Source organism: Gymnodraco acuticeps, unplaced genomic scaffold (assembly GCF_902827175.1).
Source record: "Gymnodraco acuticeps unplaced genomic scaffold, fGymAcu1.1, whole genome shotgun sequence".
NCBI lineage: Eukaryota > Metazoa > Chordata > Actinopteri > Perciformes > Bathydraconidae > Gymnodraco > Gymnodraco acuticeps.
The window spans coordinates 2,041,531-2,061,189 of NW_022991632.1; positions in this window are offsets into that span (position 1 = coordinate 2,041,531).

Here is a 19,659-nt window from a genome sequence, read left to right on the forward strand (position 1 = left end):
ATGATCAGTATAGAAATGGCCAAGACATGGGACCTTTAAGTGAAGGCAGAACAGAAAGTATAAGTAACTGAAGGGGGAAATTGAAGGGTGTGGAGATAAAGGAAAAGAGGATGAATTAAATTAGCGGTGCAGCAGCAAGGGAAAGATTAGGGATGAAAGTAAATTACATATGTGAGTGTGTGATGTGTGTGTGCTTGGGGGGAGCAGGTGGGTCAGCTGCAGGGCTTAAGAGCTTTCAGGGAAAGGTTACTTTTAAAACTATCCAAAAAAGAAAGAAGCATAATTTGTATCAGGGTGCTTAAAAACTGGGCCACACGCTCATTATTTAGTCACGGAAAGAGATGCAATTTTTAAAATCTGATTCAGTCTTCCATCTCTATAAATAATTTAACCCACATTTTCATTTTTTGGAGAAGAGGGCCGAAAGAAAAAACAAGGTTCAAAACGCTAAGATAAATGCTGAGTCACAAGGATGGTAAGAACAGAGTTGTAGGAGAATAATAATGAAACTTTAAAAAAACACAAATCGTTATGTATGTAGGCTATGTCTTTGAGTCAGTCAAGCAGAACAGATGCTCCAGCATGCATGAGGAGGAAGACGATGGGATTTTGTGGGCCAAACAATCCCAGGGTTGTGCAGACAGAATGAGGGCCATGATGTGAGTCCTTTCCTTGAAGCTAAATTAAGTGCGAGAGAGGGGACATTGTGAGGAAAAAGCAAAGCAGCACAAATAATTATGTTTGTCTAATATTTTATGTTCAGATTCAACTAATCTGCAACTTACTTCAATGTATTCTACTCTACTCAACAATAAGATACATATTATACTTCTTACTACATAAGAGTTATAGTAACTAGTTGAACATGTGATCAGTTTATACAATATGATCCATCATTACAGATTTAACTACCAAAAGTATATAAAGTACCTAAAATAAACCCCACTAATCCAATAGTTTGACAGTATAACCCAAAGTAACCATTCTGCATTATGAGTTTGCTACTTTAAGTAGGCTACTTTTGGTAATTGAAGAACATTTTGTTGCTTGCTTACTTCTCTACTTCTGATGTGATTTTCTTGTATGTTTATACTGTTGGCATTACTACATTTACTTGCTTTTGTTTAGTTTCCTCCTACATTGTTGACAATTAAACTGACAAACCATTTGAATTGTGCATCTACACTCACACATGACACATGATACATGACACATACATCTAACGCACCTTTAGTCTGAGACAGGGGTATTTAAAGAGACAGTGCCCCGCCCCGCTGATTTGCTCTTCAGTAACACACCTGTAAACACCTGCTGCTGATTGAGCTAGCATGCTAACGTCTTAATAGCATCGCTTCAGGGTTATGTTGTGTATGAATAACAGTGTTTCCTGCTGCTGCTGTTTTGCTACTTTGTGCATCAAGTAGCAATGCTGTTTTCCTGAGAAAACAGCAAAAAATACAATCAACATGGACTGCAAACTGCAAAATCTTCATCAAGCTTAACGGATCACCAGAACAAGCCAAAGTGTTAATCATCAGGGACCTGGAGGAACTGGACAAATACCAATGAAACAAATCAGACAAGGTAACGAAAATAAAACACTACCATGACAATTCCAAATAATATACACATATCTCCATCAAGACTAGAAACGTTTGCATATACAGAGCATAAAGCACAGGACATGGAAAATGACATTGATCCGGAAAACAACTATATCAACAACAGCTGCAACAATTTCACAGAAGAGCAATTCAATGTAACGTGTCAATCAGAAGAGAACATATCAATTATCCACTTCAATAGCAGAAGCCTATATGCCAACTTCCTCAACATTAAAGAATATCTAAGTCAGTTTAAGAACCCATTCAACATCATAGCAATATCAGAGACCTGGAGCAGTGGTGAGAAAGGTGTGGACTTTGAGATGGATGGCTACGAACTGAATTATACAAACAGAAGGAATAAGAGTGGAGGGGGTGTGGCGATCTATGTGGATAAAGGAATGAACTATAAGGTGGCGGAGAGCATGACAACAGCTGTTGACAATTTGTTTGAATGTGTTACAGTAGAAATTTGTATGGAATAGTCTAAAAATGTTATTGTGAGTTGTATATACAGAGCTCATGGAACCTGTATTGACACATTTACAGATAGGGTAGAAAACATGTTTACTAAATCATTACAAAAAATGACGTTTATCTGTGGGGATTACAATATTGACCTGTTGAATCCAAATAAGCATAAAATGACAGAACACTTCATCAATACATTGTACAGTATGGGTTTGTATCCTAAAATCACCAGACCTAGTAGAATCACTTCTCATTCTGCTATTAATAGACAACATATTCACAAACATTATGGAAAACAATACAGTAGATGGACTATTATATAGTGACATCAGTGATCATTTAACTGTTTTTATTGTCTATCACTGCAGTTCTAAGAAACCTAAAGTCACCAGCCATTTCAAATACAAAAGATTGAGAACTGAAGATAACATAATTGCATTTAAGAATGACTTACTAAGTCAGAATTGGAGGGTAGTATATGAGAGAGGCGATATTGACAAGTCCTATGATGAATTTCTAAACATTTTTAAATCACTTTATGACAAAAACTGTCATGTGAAACAATGCAGAGAGAGACTCAAACAAACTCACAGTGCATGGATCACTAATGGCCTAACAAATGCCTGCAAAAAGAAAAATACACTATATAGACAATTCATAAAATATAGAACTTCAGAAACAGAAAATAAATATAAAAGATATAAGAATAAATTAACCCATATTCTGAGGATATGTAAATAAGAATACTATAATAAAAATATTAGAGAATAATATGAAAGGTTTATGGAAAGTATTAAATAGTGTCATTAGAAATGGAGCAAAAAGTTCAGGTTACCCTGAGTTTTCTGTGGACAAAAATAATGTTATTAATAATACAGAAGATGTGGTTAATGGTTTTAATGAATTCTTTGTAAATGTGGGGCCAGATCTGGCAGAACAAATTAAAACCGTAGAAACAACTAAAGGGGAAGATGCAGACCTCTGGAATGAAAACAATAGCTCTTTCTTACTCAGAGCAGTCGAAGAAAAAGAAATCATAGATGCTGTGCGAAAATGTAAAAGCAAATCCTCGACCGATTGGAATAATATTGATATGATTCTAGTAAAAAACGTTATTGATGAAATTGCAGAACCATTGACACATCTCTTTAACTTGTCTTTTCAATCTGGTAAATTCCCAAATAAAATGAAAATAGCAAAAGTTATACCATTATATAAAACTGGGGATAAACACCATTACACAAATTACAGACCTGTTTCTTTGCTCTCTCAGTTTTCCAAGATCCTTGAAAAGCTTTTTACAAAAAGACTTGACAATTTCATGGAAACACATCAACTTTTGGACGACAGTCAATATGGATTCAGGAAAGATAGATCAACATCTATGGCACTAATGGAATTAAGTGAGGAAATAGCAAACTGCATGGACAATAAAAAACAAGCAGTGTGAATATTTATAGACTTACAAAAAGCATTTGACACCATAGATCACAATATTTTACTGACCAACCTGGAACGGTATGGCATCAGAGGGGTGGGATTAAACTGGGTGAGAGATTATTTAAGCAACAGACAACAATTTGTTGAAATAGGTGAACAAAAATCAGAATACATGAACATAACTTGTGGAGTACCTCAGGGGTCCGTGTTGGGTCCAAAGCTGTTCATAATATACATCAACGACATTTGCAGAGTATCAAATATATTGAAATTTATTTTATTTGCAGATGACACTAATATTTTTTGTTCCGGTGACAATTTGAAAGAGATAATGGAAGTGATAACAGCAGAAATGATTAAAGTAAAACATTGGTTTGACACAAACAAATTATCATTAAATATAAGCAAAACAAAGATTATGTTATTTGGAAAACATAAAACAAATCCGCAGATACAATTAATACTAGATAACATACACATAGAAAGAGTATATGAAATGAAGTTCCTTGGTGTGGTTTGAGACCACAAAATCAGCTGGAAACCTCATATCACTCATGTAAAAGCAAAACTTCGCAATATTGGGAAAAGCCAGATACATTCTGGACTATAACTCATTGTATACTCTATATAACACACTGATATTGCCATATCTGATTTACTGTGTGGAGATTTGGGGAAACACGTACAAAACCAACCTACAGCCGTTATGCACATTACAAAAAAGGGCTATAAGAGTTATCAATAATTTTGGATATCTTGAACACACATGTATTATTTTTGAAGTCACACATATTGAAGTTCACTGATCTGGTTACATTTAAAACGGCACAAATCATGTACAGAGCAAGACATAATCTACTTCCTAGGAAATTAAAAACATTGTTCATAGACAGAGAGGGTGGGTATAATTTGAGAGGAAATCTACATTTCAACAACTCAAGGTCAGAACAACTCTGAGAAGTACAGTATGTGCAGAACAATCTGTGGGGTGATTTTATGGAATGGTTTGGAGCAGGAGTTAAAACAAAGCACAAGCATAATTCAGTTTAAAAGGATGTACAGAAACACTTTTTTGGAAAACTATGAGAATGAAGAGAGGTGATTGAAGATGAGAAATTATTGTATATGTATAAATGTAAATAACTTGCATAATGATTTAAAGGACAATCATTGATCAAGTAAGGGGTGGGAATTAATAAGCATTTGCTTCCTCCTACTCCCTTTCGGACACATATGATTTTTAAAAAAAAATTATTATTATTTAATATGAAGACTTTTTGTATCATGAATGTGGATAAATACTGTATTTTAACAATACGGTATTCTGTATCTCACATTTGTTATTTGTTATTTTTTAAATCTGTTCGAAATAAAAATTGAAATGAAATGAAAAAATGAAGTATTGCCATTTTAAAATCTGGATCAGAGTTTCCCTGCCCTGCCTGCTCTCGACCACTTTCCTCCTCTCCTTCACATCTCAAAGGTAGGAGCTAGCTGCTAATGCTAACGTGCATTTTGTGAGTTGTTGCTGTGTAGACTGGCTGTTTGATTGATGATCTCCCAGCTGCTGTATGAGGCAGCTAAAGTTGATGTGTGTTTCCCATGGCTGCTAAATTGTCATCCTCTGCTGTTTGCTCCAGTATTTCTTGTTTATGGCACAGTGAGTTATGATGCTTTCATGCTTTTCATCTTACACAGTGGTGTAATATATGGATACTCAAGTTGAGTTTTGTGAGAGTTATGGGCTGGTGTTGAGTTCTTTGAGAGGTTTTTCCGTCACATTGGAAATCAAAGATTTAGCCTACAGTAGAGGGTACTTTTGTTTATTTGCAATAGGGAAATAAACATTGCTGTTGTCTCACACACTGTTTATTTGCATTATTCTATTTCTAAGTTCTTGGATTGATGAGACGCAAGCATGGTTTTTCACCAATCTACTGTAGGCTATGGCAGTTGCATAGGCAGCATGTGTAAATAACAACAAACAACAAATATAAGCAATAGTTTAATTAACACCAAAATGAACTGGTCCACTTTTTACTGAGTGTGGACCAAAGTCTCTGTGTCTTTTAGTACAAAAAGAAAAGAAAAAATGTGTGTCAGCAATTTCTGGCCAAATTTGTTTAACAGTAACATAAGCTGCTGATACAGTAAGCACTCACCAGCTAAATATAAGATACAAATCTGCCTTTTTATATACATTTTCTTTTTTTCTCAAAAAATAAAATACTCTTTGAAAGCATTATGGCTGCATCACTGCCATCATATGCCTGTTCAGGCATAGCTCAGGGTTTATCTTCATCCAAAAAAAGTGTATTTCTTCTTGTGATAATTGGACCTGTTTTTGTTGGGCCACGCAGGTAAGCTAGGAGGTCTAGATACAGTATATGTGTCCATTATCACATTTCTTAATTTCCTGTGAGAAGTAAACTTCAACCCTGCAACATAATACATCCAAGGAACAGATTGTTGGTGTTGATACCCCCAAAGAGACCTTGCAGCTTTGCTCCAGCCTGGAAATACATTAACTTTAAGGCTCAACTACAGGCATCTCTCTCTCACAGTGTACTTTAGTCTACCTCTCTTTTAAAGAAATGTCTTCTGGCTTTGAGACGAACGTGAAGGAAATTGTGTGGAGGCGGCAGGGACAGACTGGTTAGCTGGGTGTGTTGAGACGTTTCAAATGTCAGACACACGTATCTGTTTATGAGCGTATGGTTAAAAAGAGCAGACATAGAACAACCTTGAGAAAGAAATATATTAAAATAATAAATGCCCCAATAACAGAACGTTGATGACTTATGTTGAGTAACAGGATGCAGCGTTAAATAACCGCCTGTGGGTGTGAGTCAGGACTGGAGATTTGTGTTAAATCTGGATTAATGATGACGAAGAGCCCCCATTGGCTCGCAGTTTTTGATTTAATGAAAGTAGGGAAGAGGGAGACCTCCTGGGGCGATGTGTGTGTGTGTGTGGTATCTGTGTGTGGCATCTGTGGCCCATTCCCAAACCGCCCCCTACACCCTACCCCTCCGTTTGCGCGTTCACGCGGAGGGTCCGCCATATTGAGGGCTGTTCCAAAGCAACGAGTGTGGAGGGGGAGTGGGCTATCAAGCCCTCAAACAGCGAGTCTGCAGCGGTGCTGACTTGAGACCGGTCTCTACCTGACCGGAGTCACGCTGTGTGTGTCCGTCAGGAAACATGCTGTTTACAAGTAGTTCCAGCAAACATCCACTGATAAATTGCGATGTTAACAACCTTATGATAACCTCATATGTTTTTAACTTAGGATCATACCTGTGTTTAGTCTAGAAAAAGGTAAATGTGTGCATTTTATTATAAAGTTGTGTATATTTACAGACCGTTGCAAAAACTAAGAAGCTTATAAACATCAGGTTTAAAACTAAAAGAGCTTTGAAACACAATGAAAGATGTTTGGAGTTTTATTTGAGTTATTCATTTAAACTTTTTGTCTAAGAGATGCTGATTTGAAACCGTTGTTACATACAGTTACGGCATTTCCTGTTTCTGCCGGAGAGAGGGGAGGCCGTCCCAAAGATTGCTGCTGTATTTACTCCCTCCATCTGACAGGAGGGAGCCTCGTTGAGCTGCGAGTGTGGCTACAGACGGAGTTCACTCCATCACGGAGGGGTAGGGTCGAGGGAGTGGTTTGGGATTGGGCCTGTGTGTGCAGGAATGACACAAAAATAAAGACAGAGGAAGAAATTACTTGAGGGGTGGAGGAAGGAGAGTGTGTGTCCATTTGTGTGTGTGTGTCCATTTGTGTTTAAAACAGTGTGAGAGCAAATAGCCACTTCACGAGAGCAACACCCTGCAGAGATAAGTCCGGCTGAGTACAAGACTCAATTATTTACTGTTTGAAGGGTTTAAGAGAATGGGAGGGGATTGGAGGGGCTTCATGAGAATTTATGCTTTTGTTGCTGAGGGGGCGGTGAAGTTTAAACGGCGGCCGCTGAGCCGTTAGCAGGGGTCACGTCTGATCTGAGAGCGTCTCGGTCATGTTGGTGTTGGAGAGTCTTCCCCTCCACCTGGCAGCAGGAAACCAGCTCCTGCTTAATGATGATGAACGGTCTGAAGCTGTGGAGGGGAAATAAAAAGCTCCACGCTGCGGCTCTGCAGCAACTCGCATCTGAAGGTGCAGCGATGAAATCATCCCCTAAATTAGAGAAACGGTGAAAGGGAACAACACTTAATGAGATGTTGTAACTTGTCAGTGTGGGAGGCAGCAGGCTTCATGCTGCCTGTGTTGACATCTTTTGAATAAACAGAAACAAATTAGACCCCGTATTTTTCCACATTGTCACTGCAGCTAATGTGATATATGATGTGTTTATCATATAGAGCTACACTTAATCATATTCATTTGTCAGATAATGATTTCCAAGATGTATTGTTTGGTTTGCAAAATATAATTTTAACAAGTGGACGATGACCATCTAATTTCTAAGTTGACTTATACTTGTGGTATTATTTTACTTTCACCACCACCTAAAATAGGCTTTCATTTGCAACTAGTTATTTTATAATTACTTCCATGAATTACATTACGGCTAAAACTAACAATTATTATGATTTGATTAGTCTGTTTCCTTACAAAAGAATATTAGTGAGTGTTCAAATGGTGTCTTTACATTGCTTGCAAAGATACTCAACTATACTTATTCTAAGTGGACATTCACTCTATGATAAGTTGATTTTATGACAGTTCTGAAATAACTAATTCAGCATGTAAAAGCATAAAGAGGAGAAATGATGGGCATTTTCAGGTTACTGTTTGTATTGTGTGCTTCCACTGTTTACATGATTTATTATAGTGTGTTTAGAGAAACTCCCTCTGGAGGGAACTTTGGGGTGTTAGCATTTGCAGACCATTTACATGCACCTATAACCCTAAGGGAAAAACCACCAAAACCTAGGGCCTCTTTAAAAAATAACTAATCGACTCAGAGGGGAACTCGACAAATATGAAATGATGAAGAATTCCCTCTCATTTGACAAGCTGGATCCAGTGACTGTCATTTTGTCAAAAATAAGTTTAATACAAAGTAAATGATTAATACATCGTCAAAATTGTTGCAGATTAGTGTATTGTTTATAACAATCAATTTACTGTTGAAGCTATAGATAAACTCCAACAGCAAAGCGTCAGTCCGTCAGGTTGAACCCCCCCCCCCCCCATGAAGATTACACAGGCAGGACACAGCAGGAGAGAGAGAGAGAGCCCTGAAACAACAGCAGCAACTCCACTGCCAGTCTGTGGAGTTAGAGCAACGTCAGACTGCATGTATACAAATACACGTTGGATTCTTCAGATTCACAAAAGAGTGGCAGGCAGAGAGATCAAAGCCTGGAGACATTCCTGAGTATTAGGTTCACCTGTCGGAGCACCTCAAGACATCAACCTGGTCTTCAGAGGAGGTCGCTCTGCGGAGAGCTTCATGTTGCACCCAAAAAAGAAATGGTGCTGTTTTTCGTCAGGTTGAAATAATGGGTAAGTTCTATGTTCAGAAACGTATACCCCTCATGAAGAACGTTAGAGAATACTTTTGGTGCATTTCATCAAAGGAAGTGAGGGTCAACTCGTTCATTTAACACGATTTACTGTAGATCTCCCGTACTACTAACTTGCATCATTACCATATATTGATTTGCTGGTCATTGAATTAAACACATCTATTCACATCGACGGATTGTTACACCCTTTGCAAATGGCTAAAACATTAATTCAATCATCAAAAAAGTTGGTGATTTATCTTCCAGCAATGAACTAATGGACTATCCGATGCAGGATGTTATTTATAACAACGGAACATGGGTCAATGCATGAAGCATCATTTTTATGATATAGCTGACATTCTTCCAAGCTCTAATGTTGATATGTTTCACTATAAAATAGAAGATGACTGGGGCTTTGTACTATTACGTTCACCAGCACATTGTAAGTGTGCACACTACTGTATGCAGATCACATCTATGTGCCATTTTCTACAATTTCCTACTGCATACTCAGTGAGATGACATGTACAAATCCACATCTTCACAAACAAGCTGCTTTATGTGCATGTTATGATACATCTTAAATTGCATATCCTTTTTAATGAATCTACACATTACCATGTACTTGTACCATCTACCCCCTATCTTACTTGACACATAAAAAAGGGACTAAGAGCTTATATTTTAGTGCGATGAACCTTTTTAAAAGAGTTGTTAATGCATTTCTAGTATAAAGCTGCCCCCGTTGCCCCTTATTACAAGCCTGGGTTAATCATGTTTAATGCACCATCGTTTCATATGTGAAGTTCCACTTTGCATGCATTAGCAGAACAAGAGAGAGAGAGACTTATCTTGTACTAATCATTGCGCCACAAAGAGTCCAGATGTTAAATCCTAAATTCCCCCTAGGTTGAACTGTTGCATTTATCTCTTTGCCAAATCTGTCTGTGCTTTGTGGCTTCAAGATGTAGTCTTTCATTTCCAAAAGTGAGGGTGTTTATGTGCTACTACAAATTACCTATGTTTTAAAAAAAAAAGCTTTTAGCATGTGTGTGTGAAGAGAGCTCGCGTTTCCTGTGGGAACTCCTTGCAGAAAGCCGCACTGAGTGACAATTCTGGACTTTTACTTGCTGACGATTATAAAAAGTGAAACGTGAGCGCATTCCTGAGGTTCAAGGTGGAGCTGTGTGGCGGCACAGCTGAGGGCTTATTGAAAGATGAGCGCTGAGCAGGAAATTAGCGTACAGTGAGACCCAGGGGTCACAGAAACATACATGCACACACATAAATGCAAAAACCACATTGCCTATTCACCTCCCCCCACTGATGATGACCCCTTTTTTTACATGCATCCCATCATTAGGCAATAAGCCACAGTTGACTGCTGATTTGTAACAAGACCCTGCCTCTGTGTTCAGTCCTCGCTTTAATCTAAGCTCTGCAGACTCTCTGATTTCTAAATTTATATTACTGCGCTGCACTCAGGCAATGCGTGCCCCAGATTTGGGAAAGAAGTGTATTGCTGTGAGACTGTGAGAGAGCGACAGCTGACTAACCAGAGAGGAGAGGAGGGAGGAACGAGGGAGGAGGGGAGGGGAGGGGAAGAGGAGGAGGGGGGGGGGGGGAGAGAGAGAGACGACGACGACTACGGGGGGGGGGGGGGGGAATAGTCAGACAGTCAGCGTCCACTGCTCAGAGATCCCGGGGGAAACTGAGCCAGAAGAGAAGGGACTACAGTTGCAGCTGTTGTTGTGTGCATGCAGGCACGTACGCACACATGCACACACAAACACACACGCACACATAGCACACGCACACACACACGCACACATAGCACACGCACACACACACACAGCTTATTCTTAGCCCACATCTAAATAAAATCGGACTCTTTTTATAATCGTCATGTTATGTAAAGTTGTAATGTGTTTCTGTGAGCTGGTGTTAAAGCTGATCGGGCAAATCAATTGTTTGTTAGACTTCATAGGTTAGGGTAGCTAACCCTAACCCCAGGCCCGGTTCTACGGGGGTGCATAATGCTGCATTGCACCCTCAGTTGAGTTGTTATGCACCCTCATTTGAAAAATTAAAAGTGAAAAAAAAATGTAAAGTGCATTTTTTTTTTTTATTAAAAGTGAAAAATATTACATATATAATAACAATAATAACAATAGTAGTAATAATAATAAGAAGAATATAGTTGAAATAAATACATTTTAATTGTGGTTAAATAACATTGTCTGCTGCATTTATTTGGTCAATTTAAACGGTAAGTAACGTTATTATGTCAGGTGAGTAGTAGTAAGGATACTGTTTCAATCACATTAGTATGCATGAAAAGTGACAGGTGGACACGCCCCCAATTATGCAAATGAGCTAAGTCCTGCCTCCCATTGTTCGAGACCCTTTGATGTGGGGGGGGGGTACAATTATGTTAATGAACTAAGTTCCGCCTCCCTTTGTTCGAGATCCTTTGATGTGTGTTATAACAGGTAGGTGTGAAAAGCCCCCTGGGTAGCGCCTTTGTTGTCTAATTCTTTGATGTGTTGGTTAAGGTAGTCTCTTTGAAGTTGTGTTGTCTGGCCCCTGTCCCCTCACACCCCTTTGTAGTCTAGTCCTTTGATGTGAGGTGTTATAGCAGGTAGTCGTGATATAAGCCTGTGATGTTAATCTAGGTGTTGATTAAGACAGACTCTTTGAAGTTATGCTGTCTGGCCCCTGCCCCTCAGAGCCCTTTGTTGTCTAATCTAATTAGCCTTTGGTGTTTGCCCTTTGATGTGAGGTGTTATAACAGGCAGGTGTGATTTTCACACTAGTGTGCTATAAACATTTGATGTTAATCTAGGTGTCTCTTTGAAGTTATGCGTGAGACTGTCTACCCGCCCCCTCCCAGCCCAGGCCTCTCCCCCCTTTTCTCCACCCCTTCCTGTGGCTATGACGCTAGCAGATAGTGGGGGGTGGAATTAGATGAAGATAGAAATATGCTCAAACTAAATAAAAAGACAGTCATTTCCACTTACCAAGTCACCTTTTTAAAAAAGAAAAATGGCAAGAGACGCCTCGAATGGGGTTTTTAAATCAGCCTGTGCCAACTTACCGCCATCCGTCCGGAGCACCAGTCAAGAAACGAATGCAGCATCAGTGCGGGGTTCAGACGCCTACAGCCTGTGCACAAACTTATCTCGTGCCCTCTTTTGGTCATGTGCGCATTCATGTGTGTTGGAGGAGGGGCTCTGTGAGGAAATACGCTCAATCTAAATATTTTGTCCGAAGGAATCGAACTCGTCCTTATTGGGACTTTGGGAGGGGTCTTTTTCTTTCTTTTAATGGGTGATCTGTCAAAGGGTATGCTGTCAATCATTCTTAAATCTCTTGAACTAGGAATCTTAGAAATGCGTCTTAATCCTCCCAATCCTAGCTCTTCCTCCTCCTCCTCATCGCCATCATCCTACTCAGCATGACTCCGCCTCCCCCTCAACATAACAAGTCCCGCCCTCCTCACCAGATCATTTAAAAGTAAGGGGATGGAAATAGATGAAAAAAGAAATACGCTCAAACTAAATAACAAGCCAGTCATTTCCACTCATCAAGTCACCTTTCAAAAAAGAAAAATGGCCAAGAGACGCCTCGATATGGGTTTAATCAGTGAGACGCCTGTGACAACTTACCGCCATCCGTCCGGAGCGCCAATCAAGAAACGAATGCAGTATCTGGGCCGGGTTCAGACGCCTCCAGCCGAAGAACTTCATGAAGAATGGACTCTGAAAAATGGCGATGTTTGGGGTTATGTATTCAACTATATGGCGAATGAACTGCATTTCTACAATCTGAAGAATGGAGAAACGTATGGACCCCGTAGTGTTAAAGCGACACTGACCTCAACAGATTGGGCTGTGTTAACTCTGGTGTCCTCCAGAGATCTCCACGCAACCACTGTATCGGAAGAAGTAGTGCATCAAGAAACAGGCGTGGAACCAGCGGTGTACAAGATATTTGCAAAGAAAAGCAAAGAAACGCAGACAGCATGTGAGATCAAAGAAGAGTTTGCACCGCTGCCCCTCAAGGTGGAGGAAGAAGAAGGAGATATTTCCCCGCCGGCAGAAGTGAGAAGAGTCCTGACAAGCACCGTCTGGGAAACTAAAAGCGGACCATCGGGGCGATGGTATTACCGCGCAAGCCGTATGGTGACGCTGGGGAAGGACCCCTCTGATGATTTTGTTTTGGAGTATTTCAACTCTACATGCAGGGTTTTTCAGACATCCTTGCGGGTGCCTCTGACTGCTTGGCTGAAAATGATTGATGGAAAAGCTACAAAGCTTAAAGAACTTTTTAAACAGAGTCAGACATCGATCAACATTATACTGGTGAAAAAGACTCTCACTTTTGCAGAGGACTCCGCCTCCCAATCAACATAACAAGTCACACCCTCCTCACCAGATCATTTAAAACTAAGGACCCCTCAAAGAAAAGCATTGTGTTTTCTACCTATGTAAAAAGAGCGTCGGGGTTGTCTTACGAAAATGTGTTATCTCTGTATCAAGATGATGTGTTTAAAAATGAATTTTGTGAAAAATACCAACTGTGTGAGAGACGTCATAAAGACACTCATTTTAACCACAGTGTTTGTTCTCTACAAATGTTTAAAGATTGTTACAAAATGTAAAAAATAAAAATAAAAAGGTCTGGAGACTAAATTAATTCAGGTGACTCTGTCTTTATTAGGAAAACAAAAATATAATACAAATGGTTTAGGGGGTAAATGTAACCATCTTGGACTTAATAGTCTAACAAAATACTTTATCTGAATACATTTTTTCTTTTTAAGCGCACTTTTTGAAATTATTTATTTGTTATTTCAGTGGAACAATCCAGTTTTTGTTAACATCAATGCTTTTTTCTCTTTTCTTGTGTTACTAAGATACTTTTAGACACACTTTGGCGTATGCAACACTTGTTCAGTTAAACAAGGTTTTTTCTTTTCTGATAACCTTACATATTTTAGTTATTTTCTGCTACCAAGATACTTTAAGATACACCTTGATGTACGCAACACTTAACAAAAGGGTATAATATGAAGTACTTGGTAAGGAATGGGTTTTTCTTTAAGGGGTGCAAAACTTTAGAACAGGGTAAAATATTCATTAATTTGTAATGAATTGAGTTTTCTTTCTTTTGATTTTCAACATACTATTTGTATACAATGACTTTTCCATATTTCTGACAAACTATACTTTTTTGACTTTTTCAGTAAAATCTTGACAAACTATTACTTATTCTTAAATGTTGACCTATTGCTGCTTGGTTGGAGATGATAGATGAAAAAGCTACAACGCTTAAAGAACTTTTTTTTAAAAACTCTCAATTCTATAAATGACTCCCCCCATTCAACGCATTAAGCCCCACCCTCCACTCAGCAAATCATCTAAAACGAAGGACCCCACTAAGACGACCGTTGTAAACTAGCCATGGAGCTGAGAAAAACCAAGACTCCCCCCGCGAGTTGCAGCCAGGAACAGACTCCTGGACTACCATCATCACCACCATTTTGGACACCCGAATCTTGCAATACTACTGCTGCTGATTTTGCTCATTGGGCCAAAACGTCTCTGTTTATGGACACAGTGAAATCGGTGTTGGTTGATATTGTGGAGAGGGTGATACATCGGTACAGATAAGAAATATGCAACGGGTGCCGAGTCAGTCACCCCGGCCAGAGGCAACACGATTTTCTGAATGACATGTCCGATTTTTACTTTAGAAACAATTACAACGCGTTAATGAAAAGACTCTGGCTCACCGACTTCATTACTGAGATCGACCAGACTCTTATTGATAAAGACATTTTCACGGATGATTGGAGGATCCAAGGCGCTTCGGAGGCTTTTCTTCACAATCTAAAAAATTGCAGACGCCTCAAGGAGAGACTTGAAAAGATCCATGCCGAGTTGGATGGAGAAGAAGAAGCCTAATAACCAGCAGTTGACTGAAGCCAGGGACTTGTTCGATACATTGACTTTTTTCTTTAAAGTAAAATAAAAAAGGGAAACTACTATGCAAAACGCTCTGTATATATTGATCATAATGTAGTCAATACCCTTTTAATAAGTATGGCGATGAGGACGATTGAAAACAGAACGAGTAGTGACCCCTGTGTAAAAAGAATGGCTGAAGTTTGTAAACTGGAAGACATTTTGGATATCGTTCATTCTGGCAGTACTATTCCGGGTCACTGGGAAACGATTGTAAACGAAACATTTAAAGTGGTCCTGGAATCTTAATTTTCCGAAACATTCTGTAACATTATCTCAGAAATGAAACAAACATCAAAAGTGTATCATGTGCTCTCATTGTATGCTCTGTTTGTAGATGTAATGCATCTTTGTGTCGAAAGCAGCATACACATGAATATTCTGACTGAAGTGAAACAACTCCATCACGATATTTCCAGTAATATGGGGAATTCTAAGCTGGAGACGGTCCTGGGGATGTTACAATCAGTATAACTATTTGATTTTTGTGTGTGAAAAAATAAAAAAAGTGTTTTTTTTACATTTAAAAACTGTCTTCATTCTAGCAAGGGGGGCGTGTCTGATACATGTGTATTACAGTCCTTCTTTTTGTGTTTTTCACTGTTTTCTGTGTGTCTGTACACACAAAGCACAAATCATTTAAAACAAACCCCTGAATCAGATTTAAAGAGGACCATTAAGAGTCAGATGCTTGACGAAATCTACCGACACAAAGTACTTCATTATCTACTTTTCAGCTTTTAAACACAAAAGTGTATCTTTCAGTAACTTTCTCAGAGAAGTTAAGCATAAATCTGTCAAATGTTAAAAACAGCCTTGTTTCACTGAAATGCCCCGATGGTCCGCTTTTAGTTTCCCAGATGGTGCTTGTCAGGACTCTTCTCACTTCTGGCGGCGGGGAAATATCTCCTTCTTCTTCCTCCACCTTGAGGGGCAGCGGTGCAAACTCTTCTTTGATCTCACATGCTGTCTGCGTTTCTTTGCTTTTCTTTGCAAATATCTTGTCCACCGCTGGTTCCACGCCTGTTTCTTGATGCACTACTTCTTCCGATACAGTGGTTGCGTGGAGATCTCTGGAGGACACCAGAGTTAACACAGCCCAATCTGTTGAGGTCAGTGTCGCTTTAACACTACGGGGTCCATACGTTTCTCCATTCTTCAGATTGTAGAAATGCAGTTCATTCGCCATATAGTTGAATACATAACCCCAAACATCGCCATTTTTCAGAGTCCATTCTTCATGAAGTTCTTCGGCTGGAGGCGTCTGAACCCGGCCCAGATACTGCATTCGTTTCTTGATTGGCGCTCCGGACGGATGGCGGTAAGTTGCCACAGGCGTCTCATTGATTAAACCCATATCGAGGCGTCTCTTGGCCATTTTTCTTTTTTGAAAGGTGACTTGATGAGTGGAAATGACTGGCTTGTTATTTAGTTTGAGCCTATTTCTTTTTTCATCTATTTCCATCCCCTTACTGTTAAATGATCTGGTGAGGAGGGCGGGACTTGTTATGTTGAGGGGGAGGCGGAGTCATGCTGAGTGGGATGATGACGATGAGGAGGAGGAGGAAGAGCTAGGATTGGGAGGATTAAGACGCATTTCTAAGATTCCTAGTTCAAGAGATTTAAGAATTATTGACAGCATACCCTTTGACAGATCACCCATTAAAAGAAAGAAAAAGACCCCTCCCAAAGTCCCAATAAGGACGAGTTCGATTCCTTCGGACAAAAGATTTAGATTGAGCGTATTTCCTCACAGAGCCCCTCCTCCAACACACATGAACGCGCACATGACCAAAAGAGGGCACGAGATAAGTTTGTGCACAGGCTGTAGGCGTCTGAACCCCGCACTGATGCTGCATTCGTTTCTTGACTGGTGCTCCGGACGGATGGCGGTAAGTTGGCACAGGCTGATTTAAAAACCCCATTCGAGGCGTCTCTTGCCATTTTTCTTTTTTAAAAAGGTGACTTGGTAAGTGGAAATGACTGTCTTTTTATTTAGTTTGAGCATATTTCTATCTTCATCTAATTCCACCCCCCACTATCTGCTAGCGTCATAGCCACAGGAAGGGGTGGAGAAAAGGGGGGAGAGGCCTGGGCTGGGAGGGGGCGGGTAGACAGTCTCACGCATAACTTCAAAGAGACACCTAGATTAACATCAAAGGTTTATAGCACACCAGTGTGAAAATCACACCTGCCTGTTATAACACCTCACATCAAAGGGCAAACACCAAAGGCTAATTAGATTAGACAACAAAGGGCTCTGAGGGGCAGGGGCCAGACAGCATAACTTCAAAGAGTCTGTCTTAATCAACACCTAGATTAACATCACAGGCTTATATCACACCTACCTGCTATAACACCTCACATCAAAGGACTAGACTACAAAGGGGTGTGAGGGGACAGGGGCCAGACAACACAACTTCAAAGAGACTACCTTAATCAACACATCAAATAATTAGACAACAAAGGCGCTACCCAGGGGGCTTTTCACACCTACCTGTTATAACACACATCAAAGGATCTCGAACAAAGGGAGGCGGGACTTAGCTCATTAACATAATTGTACCCCCCTCACATCAAAGGATCTTGAACAATGGGAGGCGGGACTTAGCTCATTTGCATAATTGGGGGCGTGTCCACCTGTCACTTTTCATGCATACTAATGTGATTGAAACATTATCCTTACTACTACTCAGGTGCGCGTGTAGGTGCTTACACAGCAGTCAGTGATGGACATCAGAAAATGGTTAAAACAACCAGCCCTTATCGCCAGCAGTAACACTGCATCTACTGCAGGTAATAACAGTTCAGATCATGGGGAGATTACGTTACCCGCGGCCACTGTCGTGGACACTAACGTCCTCCCGCCCGACTCGCCGGCTTTGCCCGCCTCGCCCTCTTCGTTGCCCCAAACACCGCCACCCCTCGGCGGCCCGCAAGTGCCAGAGGACCTCGGCAAAACAGAGCCTGCCCAGGTATATTAAAAAAAGTACCCAACTCGCCTGTACAGTGGGGTAAGGTGCTCATTTTGCAGCTCATGGTTTCACAACAGAGATTGGCTGGAATATTCCTCAACAAAATATGCCATCTTCTGCTATGCATGTAGACATTTCGGTCTTGAAAGGGGAGTGATTTGTAAAATATCCATAAAGAAATAGTAAATCTGCTTACAGTTCTGTTTCATATGGGTGTTGAGATGTATCCATAGATATCTTCATTTTGGTCTCAAAGTGCACCAGATTGATGCTTTTAACTTCAATATTTAGCATGCCCCCGGACCCCCCTAGAGGAGGTGAGGACCCAGGGTGTTAGGTCCACTCTCCACTTATAAAAATAGCACTTTACCACTGCACCCTCTCTAATCTCAATTGCACCCTTAGTCATTTTGTTCTGGAACCGGGCCTGCCTAACCCTATCACCTTACAAAGGTTTCAGAGTATGAAACATTAACGTAACAAACATGTTATCGCCTTTTATCAGGCTGATAGTTGCTTTGAGGGCCGATGATTTATGTGGTCTGTGAATTATCAGAAAAAAGTGTAAAACATCCTCTAATTTCTTCCCGTGATTGGATTATTTAGATTTTTTTGATTATTTGATTTTTATGTCAATTGACTTATTGATCAATCAACCGATGATGAATGTGAGAGTTAAAAACTGTGATGTGGCCTTAAATCCAGTTTCTACATATTGCAGTAGGGAAGGCATAGTGTTAAAAGCCTCTTTGTTTTCAACCTCTTTATTTTGAGGTTAAAGATATTTTATTTATGTAGCTTCGTCAGAGAATATTTTAAATAATTCACAAAAAGAAAAACCTACTTATGTCTAACTTACAATGATACAATGATGTAATGTAGTATGCAACAACAGTTTTCTTTATTTATCAATCTGCAGATTATTTTGATGATTAACTGAATTATTTATATATAGTGTATATAAATATATAGATATATAATTTTGACAGAAAAAGGACTCGTTCTACAGACGACTCCAAATGAATTGTCCTGTGCAACAGTCACAAAACAGAGATATTTAGTTTACAATGAAATACAAAAGATAACACAAAAGATACAACAATTAACAACCTGTAGTTAATACATATGTAGCATTTCAAAACATGAAGTTCTGATAAAAGTAGTTTTCGGTTAATCTATTAATCAGTGATACAATAAATGGTTTGAGCTCTCAAAGAGCCACACAATCTCATGCTGGAGAGTTATTTCTCCACTGTAGAGCAGACATGTTTTACTACAGCTCTCCCACCTCGGCAGTAGGTATTACTTTTTCTTGGATGGTGGAGTCCTCAGGGACAGAAAGATGATTGATGTGGTTTGATGTGGATCTCATAAAAAGCATCTCAGGGATTGGTACTGCAGATCTGTAGAGTTCATGATGCTTTTGTTTATTTATTGAAGAACCAGATGGAGAGGTTGTACAGATTTAGAATCAATTTAGTGCACCACTTGATGCAGAGAGTGACTTGCTGGCTCTGCCCTTTTAGTCATGCAGCAGCACTTTACTGTAGTGAGGGTGCAGCACACAGCAGAAACAAATCAGACTGAGAGCTGCGGCTGAAAGCAAAAGCTAGGAGCTTAAGT